General features: G+C 44.1%; 4 non-coding genes and 1 pseudogene across 4 annotated transcripts; 4 read left to right on the forward strand and 1 right to left on the reverse strand.

Annotated features, from left to right (window-relative positions):
• Nucleotides 1-1,634: 1,634 nt before the first annotated feature.
• LOC148670823 (5S ribosomal RNA) lies at nt 1,635-1,753 on the forward strand (annotated as a pseudogene).
• Nucleotides 1,754-2,377: 624 nt separating this feature from the next.
• LOC148670824 (U1 spliceosomal RNA) lies at nt 2,378-2,541 on the reverse strand. Its single transcript, XR_015937573.1, has one exon. It is a non-coding gene; the product is annotated as a U1 spliceosomal RNA (small nuclear RNA).
• A 5,814-nt stretch (nt 2,542-8,355) lies between these two features.
• On the forward strand, nt 8,356-8,427 carry trnaa-ugc (transfer RNA alanine (anticodon UGC)). The gene has a single exon. It is a non-coding gene; the product is annotated as a tRNA-Ala (tRNA).
• Nucleotides 8,428-9,724: 1,297 nt separating this feature from the next.
• Nucleotides 9,725-9,797, forward strand: trnak-uuu (transfer RNA lysine (anticodon UUU)). Its single transcript has one exon. It is a non-coding gene; the product is annotated as a tRNA-Lys (tRNA).
• Nucleotides 9,798-16,595: 6,798 nt separating this feature from the next.
• Nucleotides 16,596-16,667, forward strand: trnat-cgu (transfer RNA threonine (anticodon CGU)). Its single transcript has one exon. It is a non-coding gene; the product is annotated as a tRNA-Thr (tRNA).
• The last annotated feature ends 843 nt before the right edge of the window (nt 16,668-17,510 follow it).

Consider the following 17,510-nt stretch of genomic DNA (forward strand, 5'->3'; position numbering starts at 1 on the left):
AGTGCAATGGCCGAGCCTCACCCTGGGTGAACCTCCTTCTTGATCAAGGTATCTCCCCTGCCAGGTAAGTATGAGTTGTACAAGCCCCTGCAAGCGGCTCGCACCCAAAGCACAAAGCGCGCAGCCTAGGCCAGCACCTTGTCCCGCACGCCGCCGCCTCCGGCTCTTACCCGCTCTCCAGAACCTGCTGCCTTCTGTGCTGTTCTCTCGGCACCGCTGCAGCGCACACAACTCCTGCAGCGCGGGGAGAAAGTTTCCACGCTCCGCCGCAGGGAAGGCTCGCTCCGTGCGCACACGTCCTTTCAATGCCAGTTAAACAAGTGCTCCGCATTAGCAGCGTCGGGGCTCCGGCGTGTCGCACCTCACCTCACCTCGCACAGCCCCCTCCTTGAATGTCTGGCGCTGGGCATGCCCCGCTCTCCTCCACCTTATCTTATTGCGTGTGACCACCAACAATGGCCACAATGCCGGGGAAAGGCACTTGTAAAGTGTTAATTGGGGCACAGGAACATCCCGTCTCGTCTCGTCTCGGGGGCCGGCTTCAAAGACAATACAGCAAACACAGCGGGGCGGGGGAAGAAGAGGACACGACACATGCAGGTACATTCAGCTCCGGTGGGAACGAGTCATTTGTCGGTCTTTTCAAGTGCTGGGAGCCGAGTACTCCTTCGCTTGTATCGTTTCTCCCCGGTGACTAGATCTCACCCTGCGACTCTTGACTCGGCTCACCCACGGCAGCCCAGCAGGTGTGAGCCTAGCCGGCACCTGGATGGGAGATTCCCCCCGGAAAAGCTCAGGTTGCTGCTGCTTCTCCAAGAGGTGTGACTGGGACCAGTAGGGAGCTCACTGTGGCTTTCTTATGCCCCAGCATCCTGATGGCGACACTCTGCTGCACAAACAGGCGCCGTCCTTCGGGGAAGGCGTAAAACTGAGGTCCCAACCCTCCAAGGCCATGAAGAAATCCCAGGGCGTCTCTCAAAAAGAGACGCCGGGGGTGTCACTCTGGTGTTAGTGTTCCCCTTTACCAATCAGTCGGAGTGTCCTCCTAATCCCCGTCTCATATGTAACAATCAATGACAAGGCCCCCCTGTCCCACGATATTGTACTTGTCTCCTGGCCGCTGGCTGGCGCCGTGAGATTTAGTACTCGCGCAAGAGACCGGGGGCAGAGCGCGAACGCGGTCCCCCGCCCCCCACAAAGTGTGCGCTCCAGGTTCCCTCTCGGGGCTCTGCAACACAGCGGAAAGGCAGCGAGAAGGAGCCTCTTGCTCTGACGCCGCAAGGCCACAAGAGGGCGGAGGCGCCGCGCGCCCGGCCGACGTGTTGGACTGGTGTGCTTTATGTGCTGAAATAAACACGCGACAGCCCAGAAAGGTTTTCAGAGTGCTGTGCACTGGAGGTTTTTGTCTTGTGAAGACTTGCCTTGTGCTCCTCCATGCAGTTTGTTTGTTCTCCTCCAGTGCGGGACAAGCCAACACAAGGGAGCACATTCGCCAACATCCAGGCACGCAATGCGATTTGGAAAGAAGCTCCTTTCCAAAGAGTTGCACACGAACGATCCTTCAGTCCCGCTCAGGGGGCACGGAGCCCCAGCCACACACAGCTTCAAGTAGCGAGTCAGGCACCTCTGCTTTCACTTGTGGCCTCACCACCCTGAAAGCGCCTGATTTGGTCTGGTTTTGGAAGCTAAGCAGGGTCGGGCCTGAATAGTACTTGGATGGGAGACTTCCTGGGAATACCAGGTGCTGCAAGCTTTTGCTCTCTCGGCCAGCAGGGGTCGCCGTTGGTGCCGTAGGATTTGGGAAGAAAACCTGGAGGATGGAAAGGTGATCTATAGCCTCATCTCTAGAGATGTTTTGTTGCTATGGCATGTGTGTGACCCATATAAAAAAAAAACCCGTTTGTAAAATGAATATCGAAGCTGCCTCTAAATCTGCAAATAAAGATGAGTCGATAAACCACTTGTTTTTCGTATAACTATACATATATTCATTTATTACTGATTTCATTCATTGAGCACGGATACAATAGAGGTTCAGCCATTCACTGTTTGACATATCTGCACTGGTACAGAACCTAGCAATCAGAAATTGGGTGAAACTGTCTTTAGAATTAGCATACAGCACCGAGGCCCCCATGACCAAATAAAGGCTATCCTCGATAATCAGCCTAAATAATGCAGACTACAGCAAAACGACTGACTTTGAAAAGGGAATGAATGTCCGGAAGGAGTAGTCTAACCAGCTTGAAATGCTTCTCCGGACCTCTAACTAAAAGAAACCGGGAACCAGCAGTGGCATCGACTCCTTTCGAACTGGGATCCTATCGCAGCTCGTGGTGTCGTAACTCTTCCGTATCTGATATTGGACCAAGCACATCAGGGGAGAGCGCCAACGCAGTCCCCCACTACCAGAAATTATGCAGTCGAGATTCCCACATTTGGGGAATTCGCAGGGGTCAGCACAGCCGGAGTGCAATGGCTGAGACTCGCCCTGAGTGAACCTCCTTCTTGATCAAGGTATCTCCCCTGCCAGGTAAGTATGTCTTGTACAAGCCCCTGCAAGCGGCCCACACCCTCAGCACTAATCGCGCAGCCTAGGCTAGCTCCTCGCCTGGCTGGCTCCGTGAGATTTAGTACTCGCGCAAGAGACTGGGGGCAGAGCGCGAAGGAAGCCCCCCGCCCCCCTCTAAATGTGCGCTCCTGGTTCCCTCTCAGGGCTCTGCAACATAGCGTCCCGGCGCTTCCTACTCGCCGCCCGGAGGCGATGTGCGTCTGGCCGATTTGTTCAATTGGTGCTGTTTCTGTTTTGAAATAAAACGCGCCAGCCAAGAATTGTTTTCAGAGTGCTGTGCACTGGAGGTTTTTGTCTTGTGAAGACTTGCCTTGTGCTCCTCCAGTGCGGGACAAGCCAACACAAGGGAGCACGTTCGCGAACATCCAGGCACGCATTGATTTCGAAAGAAGCTCCTTTCCAAAGAATTGCAAATAAACGATCCTCCAGTTCTGCTCAGGGGACACGGAGCCCCTGCCACACAATGCAACGGGAGTATAAATGATGTCTCCCGCCAGCCATTCGACGATCATTTTTCATGGGTGAATATGGTTTTCTGGGGGGTTGCAATGTTCGTCATTATTGGACATTCCTGGTGATTCTGACACGTGTTAAACACTCGCATTTCCTGCAATTATAAAAAGGGTTAAGTTTCGGTTTCGCTGACAAATCGAATCAACCTTCACGGAGAGAAGAAAGGAAACACAATGTTTCGGCTGTGGAGCTTAGTACCGATAACACTGCTGATCATGATGGAGTAGAAACAAGTGATGTATTGGCAGCTTTATCTGGGGCGAGAAGTCCTGGAACAACTACAAAAATGTTAGGATGCAGAGGAAGAAATATTTTTCCACCTCACCTCACCCAATCCTGCTGCATTAACGAAGCTGAAGTTGGCTTCTTATTCGCGTTTTTCGTTCCACCTTATTAGGTGCTGTGATGTTATGCCGCCTTTCGCCTGTAGATGGCTCTCTATAGTTATTTTTAAAAATACTAATCCGAGTGGATTACTGGACATAGCCTCAGTAAAGGGGAATATGTACATAATGATTATCCAAATTGCATTTTTGTATGAAACACATTTAAGAAAATCAAAAACCAATTTTCAAAACTCACAATAACACAAACTGGCATGCTAGACGACAAGTAAATAAGACAAAAGCAAACCATTCATTCACTGGCATTTTCTGCATATTTACCACGACCTTGCTTTCTGATTGTTAAAAGTCTCAAAATCTTGCATTTTGCAAGAAATGTTAATATAGCAGTCTACAATGGGACATTTAGAACATGGCATGTGAGAATATGGTTAACCGAAGATGAGCAAAGGGTGATGGCACTTTCTGCTTATTGCTATGACCCTCCCTCCTGATTATAAAATAGTCTCACAATTCTGCCACTGAGGTAATGTGACAAATTATGAAAATCATTAAGTATAAGAAAATGTACTGTACCATTTTTTAAATATGACCTTCTGAACATGTAAGGATTAACAGTTAACAAAATAGCACCCCTTCTGCTGATTTACTTTTTCCCTCCTTCCTTGTCACCAGAACATCTTAATATTCCGACACTAAGGTAGGAGAGACAAAATCACTTATCATGTACATTTGTAATTACGACACGTCACTGTTGCATTTCTGCGTTGTGACATGTAATACCCACAGTGGAAATTCATAGTTGTGATTATAGGAATGTTATATATCAGGTGGGTAGCTGCGTCAGCATGCGTAGGCTGTAAAGGAACAAGTAAAGGATTATTCCATGTTGAAAAGAGAAGAAAGGAAACACACCGTTTCGGCTGTGGAGCCTTCTCCAGGTGTGAGAAAGACAGGGTAGTATGCAAAGATTATTATCCTTTTATCTTTGCTGATTGCAGTTTATCTTTGATGACAGCATCAAAGACGTTAAGGAATTTTTACACCTAATAAACAGACACTTTTTTTGAACACCCTTATTTACTGTTAACAAAAGAGCTGACACATATTATGTGTGAAAAAAAGCTGCTAAACAGCTCGACCTGCTGCCCCCTCTGAAAGACACAGTCACTCATAGAATTATTGAAATGGCGGATGGTTTCAAAAGTACACTGGTAGAGCGCGTTAAGATGAGCAGATGCTTTTCATTGCAATTAGGTGAGTCTGTAATCGATTTGGCCAATTCACTCGTTTATGTTAGATATGAGTTTGAGGGTATGTCCCATGAGGACTTTCTGTTCTGTAAACCGCTACCATCAGGAACAGGAAAGCAAGAGCAATGAAAAGCTGCACAGCGCTGTGAAAGAAAATACAGAGAAGTGAAAGGCAGTACTTTCTCTAAGGAGGTAGAAGAAGAGCGATTCCCCGTCGGGGAATCAAACCCCGGTCTCCCACATGACAGGCATGGATACTCACCACTATACTAACAAGGAAGACATCGCTTGCTCTGACCCCAGGCATCGTGTCTTGACCCACCGTGCTGGAAGCCGACGCGTACTGTGATTCCTTTACGGAGCAGAAATGACAACCGAGGAGCCGAGAGATCATTTCAGCATTTCGCGTATGAACGGAAAACACAACCGACCAACTCGGAATGACTTGCTTTTGACAATTTTCAAAGCGTTCTTTGTGCACAACGACTGCGCTGCCTAGCAGATACAAATGGGTTGTACAACTTTGAACTAGCAAATGCAAGAGGGCTAAGCCCCCTCTCTTTTAGCCCAGGTTCGATCTGTCTCCCAGAATCACCAGGGCGCACGCACACACACACCCGTGCTGTTGAAGTGGTCTGCTTCATTTCTAAGGGCAACTCAACATTCACTCCTACCCCGTGAAAAGAAAAAAAACAGCGTCCGCAGCAACAACAGCTCAGGTCTCTGCACAGGAGATAAGCTGCTCCCATCTCCTCTGCTCTGCGGCTGCTGCGGAGTGGAGTCCTGCCTGGAGCCGTGTTTGCAGGCGGCGGCTCCCCGCGCCTTGTCTGTGCGTCGTGTCCAAGAGCTCCTGGGAGGAAGAGAGAGCCCTCCCACTCGGGGGCTTTTCCACGGTCTGTGTGAGGAGGGGCGGGTGTGTCCAGTAGCTTATCTCGTTCTGTTGTCTCACGATGTCTATTCACTATACTACATCCCTTCCTTTGTTATTTTTAAAGTCTATAACTTTATCATACAATTGTAACAATTTTATATCAACACACAGTAAACGGTTATTAACTATTACAACAAAATGTATATAAACCCTTTCATTTCTATTCAATACATTCATCTTTTTTACAACAATTTCTATACGTACCAACTCAAATTTTAGTTCAATTTCTACTTAAGTCTAAATATCACCTCATTTCTAGCAGTCTAAGCAACATCTACATAGATAACACAAACAAAATAGTGCAATTTAACATTTGGAGAACTATGCAAGTCCTGTATTTTTAAATGTCTCTGTAATGAGCCAGTTTCCTGATAACCCTGCCACTAATGGTTGTTACTTTACTACTGGGTAAAGTTACTGGCTCTCCTACGGATGTACTCTCCACTGTCTGAGGACTCGGCACTTCCTGCACGTCAGAAAGTCCTGTATTCTCAGCATTTTGTGTTTCTGCAGATTCAAAATCAAGATCCAATGGAGGAGCGTTCAAAGATGTTTTACATTTCTCATTATTTTTGAGCCATCTTCCACATTCACTAACTCAAAGGAGTTACAAGAGGTGTTTCTCAATAACACATAGCGAGTGTCTTTGAACTTGGCATCCAATTTACCGGTGTCTAGGCCAGCCACAAACACTATGTCACCGACCTTGAAGTTATGATCCGTGTCTGGTCTGCATATAATTTCATTTTGTGTGCATACTCCTCATGATGTCTATGGATATCTTTTGTCTTTTGAATGTCCCTTGGCTCTTCTTCTTTCTTTTCCACGTTTGGTAGTTTAGTCCGGATATCACGCCCAAAGATAAGATTAGCTGGGGTTTCTCCAGATGCCCTGTGTGGTGTTGATCTATAAGTCAGCAGAATCTTAGGGAGTTCCTCTCTCTCTTTTTTCCTTCTGTCACAGCTGCTCTTAAAGCTTTTTTCAGGTATCTTTGAAATCTTTCAATTTTGCCATTACATCTCGGATAGTAAGGTGATGCACGGATGTGTTTAATTCAACGATTAATTCCACAAGTTTAATTCCACAATAGTCAGAAATGATTCAAACAACTGTCCTATGAATTGCCTGCCATCATCTGTTACTACCTCTAGTGGATAACCAAATCGTGCAAAGATGTTCATCAGCTCTCTAATAACTGTGGCTGAAGATATGTCTGATACAACAACCGCCTCAGGTTTAGAAGTATAATAGTCTATGACAGTCAATATGTATTCATTCTGAATGGGACCTACCAGGGCAATGCCCAATTTTGTCCAAGGCCTTGGTGGTAATTCAAGTGGTTGGAGAGGTTGATCCTCCTGCAATGGCTGATTCAACACACAAGTGGAACAATTCCTGATTAGTCTTTCAACATCACTGTTCATGTTGGGCCAGTAAAAGTTGCTTCTCAGGTACTGTTTTGTACGAGCTACACTGTGATGAGTCTCATGTGCTATTTTCAGTGTTTGTCTGATTTTTGTTTTCGGTAACACAATCCTCTGTCTTCTTAAAAGCAGTCCATCATATGTAGATAACTCCAACCTACACCTGTGGTATGGCTGCAGTTTGTCTGGAATTGGATTAGGCCATTGTCCTTTTTCATCTATGGACATCAACAATTTCAATGTGTCATCTTCGTTTGTTGCTTGTTTAAGTTCCTCAAGTGTCAGTGCATGCAGTTCATAAGTGCTGATTGAAAGCATTCTATCAACATAGGTGTCTTCATAACCAGTGTCTTCTGTGTCTGGTAAAGGAAGACGTGACAATGAGTCTGCGACATTGGTTTTCCCTACTATGTGTTCAATTTTGTAATCATAAGGCCATAATCTCAATCCAAGTCTTTGTATCCTGGGTGGTAACAATGTTGCCTTTTTGGGATTGAACATATAAATGAGGGGTTTATGATCCATTTGAAGTGTGAACTTGCCTCCCCATAAATATGTCCTAAAATGTTCCACTGCCCAAACACAACCCAAGGCTTCACGCTCTATTTGTGAGTAATGCCTTTCTGTTGGGGTAAGTGAGCGACTTGCATATGCCACTGGTTTGTTCTGTCTATTTTCTTGTCTTTGTAGCAATACTGCTCCAAGTCCTAAAGGATTCGCGTCACTGATCACTACTGGTGGTGCATCTAGTTTGAAGTATGCCAGACATGGTTCAGTTACAAGTGCTCTTTTCAACTCGGCAATGGCTTTCTCAGTTTCCGATGTCCATTCCCACTTCTGTCTTTTCCTCGTTAGTTTTCTAAGAGGTTCTGATATGTCTGCATAATTAGGAATAAATTTAATCAAAAATCCACAAGTTCCTAAGAATGAGCGCAAAAGTGCAACATTCTCAGGTCTCGGCGCACTGCAAACATGCATAGTTGAATCAAGAGCACTTAAAAGATGCAAAAAGTTTCAAATAAAACAGAATTGAAAGACAGTCGAGTAAGGAGGTAGAAAAAAAGCACTTCCCCGTCTGGGAATTAACCACCGTCGCACGTGTGACTGGATACAAAAATAATAGATTAATTTGTGCCCAGTCTCTTGAAGCTTCAATGCGATTATTTTTCCTTCCTTATTTCTTCATTCCCATGCATTTACTCTGTAGTAGAGGAAACGCGAAAGTGGGAAACTGGCAGGCATTCTTCGTGAGTGGTGGATTGTGATCAGTGAGCATCTGGACAAGTCTGGACAAGTCTTTTCCATTACCTTTTCCATTGGGGATGTAGCTCAGCGGTAGAGTGCATGCTTTGCATGGATGAGGTCCCTGGTTCAATCCCTGGCATCTCCAGGTGCTTTATATTCACATCGCAATCTTCTGTTGAGTGAGAACTCTTTGCTCGTGTTCAGAGAGAGCCAGGTTTACACAATTAAATGCAGGCACACTCGACGTGCTGCAGAGTTGCGCTGCTGTTTTAAATGTACCTCATTTAGTTCTGTTAAATCTTAAATTATTTGAACTAATAATTTAGTTCAAATTCAGGAAATCCAGAGATTGCTTCACACTTGTGGCTGTTGCAGAAAACACCTGTTGAATCTCACCCGGGATTTCCTGAGAGATCATTCAGCGAGCGAATCCTCCTTCTGAACTCCGCACTAAACTGAAAGCTTCACGAATTCCTCACTGCGTGTCCTGTACTGTTACAAGTGCTTTCGTGTAGATGTGAAACACTCCATAAACACACTTTGAACTTTTCCATTTGTTAAGGAAAATGCAAAAGAGCATGACAAGTATTGATCGTATAAAATATCCATGGCACAACTCGAGAAAGTACTGAAGGACTACACATCGACTTTTGATGATTACAAGAGATTCAAGAAACACAATCGTCCGCAGCTGGGTTTGGATCCTGAACTCTAGAGTTAAAAGAACATAAGCAAAGGATATGACCAATAAACTCTCTGAATTGCCTTATAGTTTATGAAATAAAACAATTTCTTAATAAATTCTAACTGTTGATAGACGATTTATTGAATTTTAACAAAATCACAATTACAAACTTTTTCGGTTAAACTGTTATTCACATACTCTAACATAAATAAACGTTAGTGTCTTCCGGTGTGTGAGCCAATTTCTCCAACAAATATGTGTTAGTCTGTCGGGCTGTGCAAGGTGTTAAGAAATAGAATTTCGAAAAGACAGGCTCCCTAAGCTTAACATCAAGGCTGTTCTCTACAGAAATGCTCTTTAAATTTCAGCACTGTTGCAACTCCCTTTATAAAGGGTGTGCACACGTATACAACCAAGTCATTGAAATATTTTTTAATTATTGTTCCAAAAAACGTTCCATTTGTTTTCTTTTTAATGTTGTTGATTAAAAGATTTTATTAAATGAGAAAAAAATCTGAATGTGAAAAAAGGTCAAAATGCTATTGAAAAAAATCAGTAATGTGAGGAAAGATGGATTTTAGGAGCCCCTTACCTCCCCATGTCATGCTGTATTTCTCACTCATTCTACTGGGCGTGGTGCCGTCGCTTCATGATAAAGTCTGTCAGTGGTCATTCGAGACGGGTCAGGTATGACTGCTCTTCGGAACAAGAGACAGGTGACTTGCGAGGATCCCGACAGTGTCGACCTTCTTTCAGAGCCTGGATAGCTCAGTCGGTAGAACATCAGACTTTTAATCTGAGGGCCCAGGGTTCAAGTCCCTGTTCGGGCAGTTGTGCCATTCTTAAGTCTATTGTGAATGTCATTCTAAATAGCCTTTTATCTTTCACTCTTCTAGCTGTACTGTGGTTATTTTAAATGTCCATTACTTGTATTTACAGTAGTGTATTTAGTGTTTCATTTCACAAACCGAAAATGTTCAAGTAGATCTTGTCACTCTACTCACGTAATCATCTAAATTAAATCACAGTAGAGTACAGAACACGCAGTGAGGAGCTCACACAGTGAGTACTCTTGAATACGACAAGAGGAAAGGCACACTGCACATCTGCAGAACATCACGTCCGAGTTTACAGTGACAGCAGAGGTTGGAAGCGACGTAGTTTTTTAATACTCGCTCGCTGAACGATCTCTCAAGAAACCTCGGTGGAGATTTAACGGGTGTCTAATAATCACGTTCAAAAAGATGACGATGTTTTTTTTTTTAACTAGGTAGCCTTAATGGCAACACGGTGTGAGTAGATCTTAAAGCAGCTGCAGAGTACCCGTAATGGCAACACAGTGCTTTGAGTTCGGCTTTTCTTATTTCTTCTGCAGAACCAGTGGAATCGGAATATACTGATCCGCATAAGAAGCGCTTTCGGTTTCTGATCATTTTTATTGAGCGCTGCTCTAAGTACCACAGGCAAGATGACTGGTGGTCTAAGGCGTTGCGTTCAGGTCGCAGTTAACCCTGGAGACGTTTGTTAAAATCTCACTTCTAATAAAGAGGTCTTTCTCGTTAGAGTAGAAACGATAGAAGCCTTAAGCGGGAAACAAATCACAACATCTCGCATTTCACGTGTTTAATGTTAACTGTCTCAGTGGTTGCCTCGGTGATTGATGGCTCTTCTCCCTCGCAAGGTGACGGCAAACTTCTTCAGAGAGGGAGTCTCCCACGCACGGCTTTTCTTTATCAAGAGCTGAGACAACAGAAACAGACTTCCAACTGACATGAATTACTTCTTGAGCGTTTATGACTGTCTTTAAAAGCTGAGAGCAGGTGAAAAAGTCTTTGGAAATGAGGCAATGACTGCTGACAGTAAACAGAGCTGACGCTCAGCTGCAGACAAGCGCTCCTCGTTAGTACAGTGCTGAGTACCCCCTCTTGTTGCGCTGGAGACTGGGGTACGTTTCTGTGACAGGGTGCTGGTTTAATTTTTTAACAACCTGAGTTCACTTAAAAAAGTATGTACTGTGTACTACGTTTCGGACTAGATAGTGCGGTAGAATATGGAGATCATCTCCAGCTTTGAGCTCAACTGCAACAAGAAGTCATGCTAAATGTAGTATAGTGAGTAGACATCGCGAGACAACAGAACGAGAGAGTAGAAGGCGGGAATATATGGTGTAAGGGCGTGATCTGTGTAGTTAATAAAATAGTTAAAATAATATAAAAACGTCTCTAAATTTAGATACACAACATTTATGGCGACGAGAGATGAGTGCTTGACGGACTCAAAGCGAGCAGAACACTGCAGATTTTAGTATCGGGGCTCCCGTGCAGCGGATTTTCGCCAACCTCCCTGGAGAAAAAGGTACACATTAACAGAGTGTAGCTGCCTTAGACGCTTACTTTACACCGCGAAAGTTAGCTTGAAGTTCGAAAACGATTTTGGCACGCCTGTAGCGCTTTCACGAAATCTCTTAGAGTTACAAAAACACTTGCTTTGTGTATAAAATACATTGTGGATGCTTTCTCAGCCTTTACTTTTTCGTTTTTATGACATTTTTTTGACCAAGCACGAATATGCTTTTGTCCATATCTCCGCAATGGAAGCACAGAACGCCTTCAAACCAAAAGCATTTTAAAGACCACGACTTGTGGATATTTCCACAGCCTTTACATCAATCTATCGGTGAGCTAATTATCTTTTTTTAAACCTCCGGTTTTTCATCGATGCGTAATTACGCACGAACTGGAACCCGGGGGACCACTGTGTGAACACGTTCACAAAGCGAGAAATACTGTTCAATACGGCTTCATGCGAAAAACCCGTATATGACCATAGGAAGCAGAACAGCGCGGTCTCCAATTACCCAGACTGTAAGCACGGGAATAAAGCTTTGTTTGATTTCTGAAACCCTTCCTTTACGTCCTGTTTTCATTCAGGTAAGGGTCAACTATATTCACAATACTACTGACAGCAGGAAGATTAAAATATTCTTTACTCAGCAGCTTATTAAAAACAGCTCCCATGATGTTCAAACCGATTTTTTACACAGAACACTGACACAGCTTTGTGTTCTGAATCTCTTTTTCTCTTGCTTTTATTTAATGTGGCACAATGCACTGGTTCACAAACCAATAGCATTTAAACCACAGCACCCACAATGCTGCAGGTAAGTGTTTTGCACACTAAGCAGGTCATCTGACTATTCCCAGCTTTGTTTTGGGTTATGGAACCTTTATTTTTTTATGATTTTCTGAAGATAACACTACAGGTGGGATGGGTGGGTTGTCTTCATGGCTCAATAGCATTTCAAATACAGCACCCACACTGCTGAAACCAAGTGTTTTACACACCAGACAGGCCCCCGAACCTCATACAACCTTAATGTGGCTCTGGCCCCTTTCTTTATTTTGTAATGAGTTTCTGAAGATAACACTACAGGTAATACACTGGGACGGGTGGGTCGTCTTCGTGGCTCAATAGCATTTCAAATACAGCACCCACTCTGCTGAAACCAAGTGTTTTACACACCAGACAGGCCCCCTAACTTTATATAACATTGCTGTGGCTGTGGCCCCTTTCTTTAATTTTTTATGATTTTCTAAAGATAACACTACAGGTAATACACTGGGACGGGTGGGTCGTCTTCATGGCTCAATAGCATTTCAAATACAGCACCCACTCTGCTGAAACCAAGTGTTTTACACACCAGACAGGCCCCCAAACCTCATACAACCTTACTGTGGCTGTGGCCCCTTTCTTTATTTTGTAATGATTTTCTGAAGATAACACTACAGGTAATACACTGGGACAGGTGGGTCGTCTTCGTGGCTCAATAGCATTTCAAATACAGCACCCACTCTGCTGAAACCAAGTGTTTTACACACCAGACAGGCCCCCAAACCTCGTACAACCTTACTGTGGCTGTGGCCCCTTTCTTTATTTTGTAATGAGTTTCTGAAGATAACACTACAGGTAATACACTGGGACGGGTGGGTCGTCTTCATTGCTCAATAGCATTTCAAATACAACAGCCACACTGCTGAAACCAGGTGTTTTACACACCAGACAGCCCCCAGAACCTTATACAACCTTGCTGTGGTTGTGGCCCCTTTCTTTATTTTTTTATGAGTTTTTCAATATGGCACCATTAGACAGGCGGTACATGGGGATAGTACATCGTGCTCTTCACGAGTCAATAGCTCTTCAAGCACAACTGCCACAGTGCTGCAACCAGGTGTTTTACACACCAGACAGCTCCCCTAACCTTATACAACCTCGCTTTGAGTTGTTTAACATTTCTTTCAAATCACTTGGGTTCATCAATCATTTGATCATTTTTCAGCGTGGAATAAACCTATTACTTGTTCCTTGGAGATTACTATCTGCTGATAAGATATGATCGCTATATTGACCATATACAATTTCTTGCATAAGGAATTCATATTTTGCATACACCGATCCCCCCGGAGTCCCAAGTGATTCTGGTTTTGGAAAGCTAAAGGACAATGAGCTTCACGATACCAGGGGGACAGTGGGTGGTCAAGTCTCCCCTAAACAATGGATCTTGTCAGATTATGATGTCAGTGCATTTAATAAATGTTGTTGAACTCTCTTTAGCCCAAATACAGAGGAGCCCAGACCCAGAATGTTACTGACAGAGAGTGATCTCATTATGTGTGTTTGGATTTTAACAACTATTTTTATTGTTTGCTAGAACCAAAACAATCTATGTTAGACATTTTCATCTTCAGCCAAAAATACAAACCTGTGTACGTAGTGTGGTGCAGGTTCTTGTCCCATCCTGCTCTTGGTCCAGGTTGAGGGTTGCACCGATTCTGAATCTTGTTAGCTGGTATGGATGGGTTTGGGGGTGTTGATACCAGAGTGGTCCAGGAGGGGGATTCAGGTGTCTCGGGGGCATTCTTGTTTTTCTATGAGTTCAGGTTGATTCTGTTGGTTCTGTCATGTATCTCCCTCACGCAGGCAAGCGCTCCCGCATTCCCTCGAGCTCTCCCCATACCAAACGTGCACATGTCAATCAGTCCTCTACTTAAACCCTCATCTGTCCCCCGGTCATTGCTCACGATTGAGATTCTCTCCCGGAGCTTACCTACTAACTACGCTTTTGCCTTACTATGACTTCTCCCCTGGACCTCGACCCCGCTTTTCCGACAACTGCTTTAGCCACTCGATTTTGTACCTTCGCCTGTTTTACGCTTTCTCTGATCCTGACCCCAGCCTGTCTCTTCATTTACGCCTCTGCCTACCGACGCAACTTCTACGCCTTCCCGGACTCGGGCCCCTGCCTGTTTACTCCGACTACGCCTGCGTCTCGCGCCAACCCTACCAAGGGCACCGCATTGGATCCCTATCCTCAGCAGTCAGCCCCTGCGTGACAGGTTCTGAGTGTCTTGGTTACATCCGTTTGTGTGTATAGATGAAAAAGCTATTGAAGAGCACCCCCACACCCCCCACCCGTCTCGGTGGAAGTTGCCATGTTCATAAAATCCTAAAAAGATAATTAAAGTTGCACACAACAAAGCATGACTGTGAAAGGTCAGGAGGCCTGCCTAGTGAGCACAACACTTGATTACAGTCAAAAAAAACATTAAAAAATAAAGAAATGTTCCACAACTCAAAGCGAGGTTGTATAAGGTTAGGGGAAATGTCTGGTGTAAAACACCTGGTTGCAGCACTGTGGCTGTTGTGCTTGAAGAGCTATTGACTCATGAATAGCACCCCCCAATCCCCATGTACCGCCTGTCTAATGGTGCCATATTGAAAAACTAAAATTCTTATTAAAAAAATAAATAAAGGGGCCACAACCACAGAAAGGTTGTATAAGGTTAGGGGACCTGTGTGGTGTGTAAAACACTTGGTTTCAGCAGTGTGGTTGTTGTATTTGAAATGCTATTGAGCCATGAAGACTACCCAACTATCGCACTGTGTTACCTGTAGTGTTATCTTCAGAAAATCATAAAAAAATAAAGAAAGGGGCCACAGCCACAGCAAGGTTATATAAAGTTAGGGGGCCTGTCTGGTGTGTAAAACACTTGGTTTCAACAGTGTGGGTGCTGTATTTGAAATGCTATTGAGCCATGAAGACTACCCACCTATCGCACTGTGTTACCTGTAGTGTTATCTTCAGAAAATCCTAAAAAATATAAAGAAAGGTTCCACAACCCAAAACAAAGCTGGGAAAAGTCAGAGGACCTGCTTAGTGTGCAAAACACTTGCTGCATTGTGGGTGCTGTGGTTTAAATGCTATTGGTTTGTGAACAGAATACCCCTGTCCCAGTGCATTGTGCCATATTAAATAAAAGCATGAGAAAAAGAGATTCAGAATGCAAAGCTGTGTCAGTGTTCTGTGTAAAAAATCGGTTTGAACATCATGGGAGCTGTTTTTAATAAGCTGCTGAGAAAAGAATATTTTAATCTTCCTGCTGTCAGTAGTATTGTGAATACAGTTGACCCTTACCTGAATGAAAACAGGACGTAAAGGAAGGGTTTCAGAAATCAAACAAAGCTTTATTCCCGTGCTTACAGTCTGGGTAATGGGAGACTGCGCTGTTCTGCTTCCTATGGTCATATACGGGTTTTTCGCATGAAGCCGTATTGAACAGTATTTCTCGCGTTGTGAACGTGTGCACACAGCGGTCCCCCGGGTTCCAGTTCGTGCGTAATTACGCATCGATGAAAAACCGGAGGTTTAAAAAAAGATAATTAGCTCACTGATAGTTTGATGTAAAGGCTGTGGAAATATCCACAAGTCGTGGTCTTTAAAATGCATTTGGTTTGACGGCGTTCTGTGCTTCCATTGCGAAGATATGGACAAAAGAATATTCGTGCATGGTCAAAAAAATGTCATAAAATCGAAAAAGTAAAGGCTGAGAAAGCATCCACAATGTATTTTATACACAAAACAAGCATTCTCGCAACTCTAAGAGGTTTCGTGAAAGCGCTACAGGCGTGCCAAAATCGTTTTCGAACTTCGAGCTAACTTTACCCCGGTGGAGAAAAGTGGTTTTGGAACGGCATAAATTTAGGCAGAGAACTTAGTCTCAGGACGAATCTGTTGATGCTTTTGTGACTGCACTAAGAGAACTGGCTAAATCTTGTGACTTTGGAGTATTGGAAACTGACATGTTAAGAGATCAACTTGTGGAAAAATGTGCACCTAAGAGACTATAAATTGCTGCAGGAGGAAGGGCTGACTTTAGAAAGAGCTCTTACAGTCGCTAGAATTCATGAAGCAGCTCAAGCAGAATCAAGAATGCTTTCTGACCACAGTGACAAAGTGACACTGAACGGGGCGCTCGCTCAAAATTTACAAACAAAAGCCGAGCAGCAGGACGCAGTCATGCTAGAGAAATAGAAGAACAGGGGACGGCTGGCATTACATGTTACAGGTGCGGACTAACAACGCACAAAGCAGATGAATGCGGAGCGTGAACAGCAAAATGTCTACACTGCAAGAAAACAGGACATTGTGCACAAGTCTGCAGAACATCACGTCCGAGTTTAAGGACAAGTATCCCTTTTATTGTTGTTGCTGCCTCCAGTTTACATTTGGCGATGTAAACCAGATTCAGAAAAAAGTAATTTGAACAACCTTATTCCCATGCTTCCTTGAAGGCGCGGTGGCCAAGTGGGAAGGCGTCGGTCTCGTAAACCGAAGAGCGTGGGTTCAAGCCCTACCCGTGCCTGTTTCATTTGTCACCGCTTTCCTTCAGTTTCAAAGTCTTAAAAAACTCGCAATGTAGGGATCTCAATAGTAAGAGAACATAACTGTCGCCAGTGATTAGTATTCTTGCATATCCTGCCTTGTTTTTTAGTCGACAAAGCTTATCTCTCTTCACACCCATCTTCCGAATGATCGCCTCAGCATTGGGAAGGAACGTGCGCTTGGTACAGCCCCCGACTCCACGGTCTGATCACAAACAGATCGGGTGAGCTGTCAGTCCAGGTTGGAAGTTACGTTCGTAAGCACTTAAAATCTGATTTAGGAACGAGAAGACCATGCTTTTTTATACGAGTAAACGATAAAATAATATACTGCCTGCAAGACTATGTCAAGTTCAAGTTCAAGTCCAAGTTTATTGTCATTATACTCATACACAGGTATATGGTATAACGAAATGCTATTTAGCTAGCTCTCGGACATAAGTAGTACAAAGAAAAAAACACAGCAACAATACAATTATATAACAGAAGAAAGACAACAGCCGATGTGCATAAAACAACAACAGGCAGTATGCAAAACAACAAAAAGGTAACAGGTTATGTGCAAAAACATGCATCAAAAGAATGAAATAAAGGGATAGAAATGATGGGGAGTGAGCTTTTGACATGTATGGTAGAGGTAGATTTTCAATGTGTGTTTGAGTTTTTGGTAAGAAAGAAGGCACTGTGAGTTTCAGATCATAGGTGAGAGGTGAGGAGAGAGTGAGAGAGGCTGGGAGTTTAATAGTTTGATAGTGCGGGGGTAAAAACTGTTTCTGAGTCTGGGAGTCCGGACCTGAATGCTCCGCTACCGTTTTCCATGTCAT

Source organism: Lepisosteus platostomus, chromosome 5 (assembly GCF_059453375.1).
Source record: "Lepisosteus platostomus isolate fLepPlt1 chromosome 5, fLepPlt1.hap1, whole genome shotgun sequence".
NCBI lineage: Eukaryota > Metazoa > Chordata > Actinopteri > Semionotiformes > Lepisosteidae > Lepisosteus > Lepisosteus platostomus.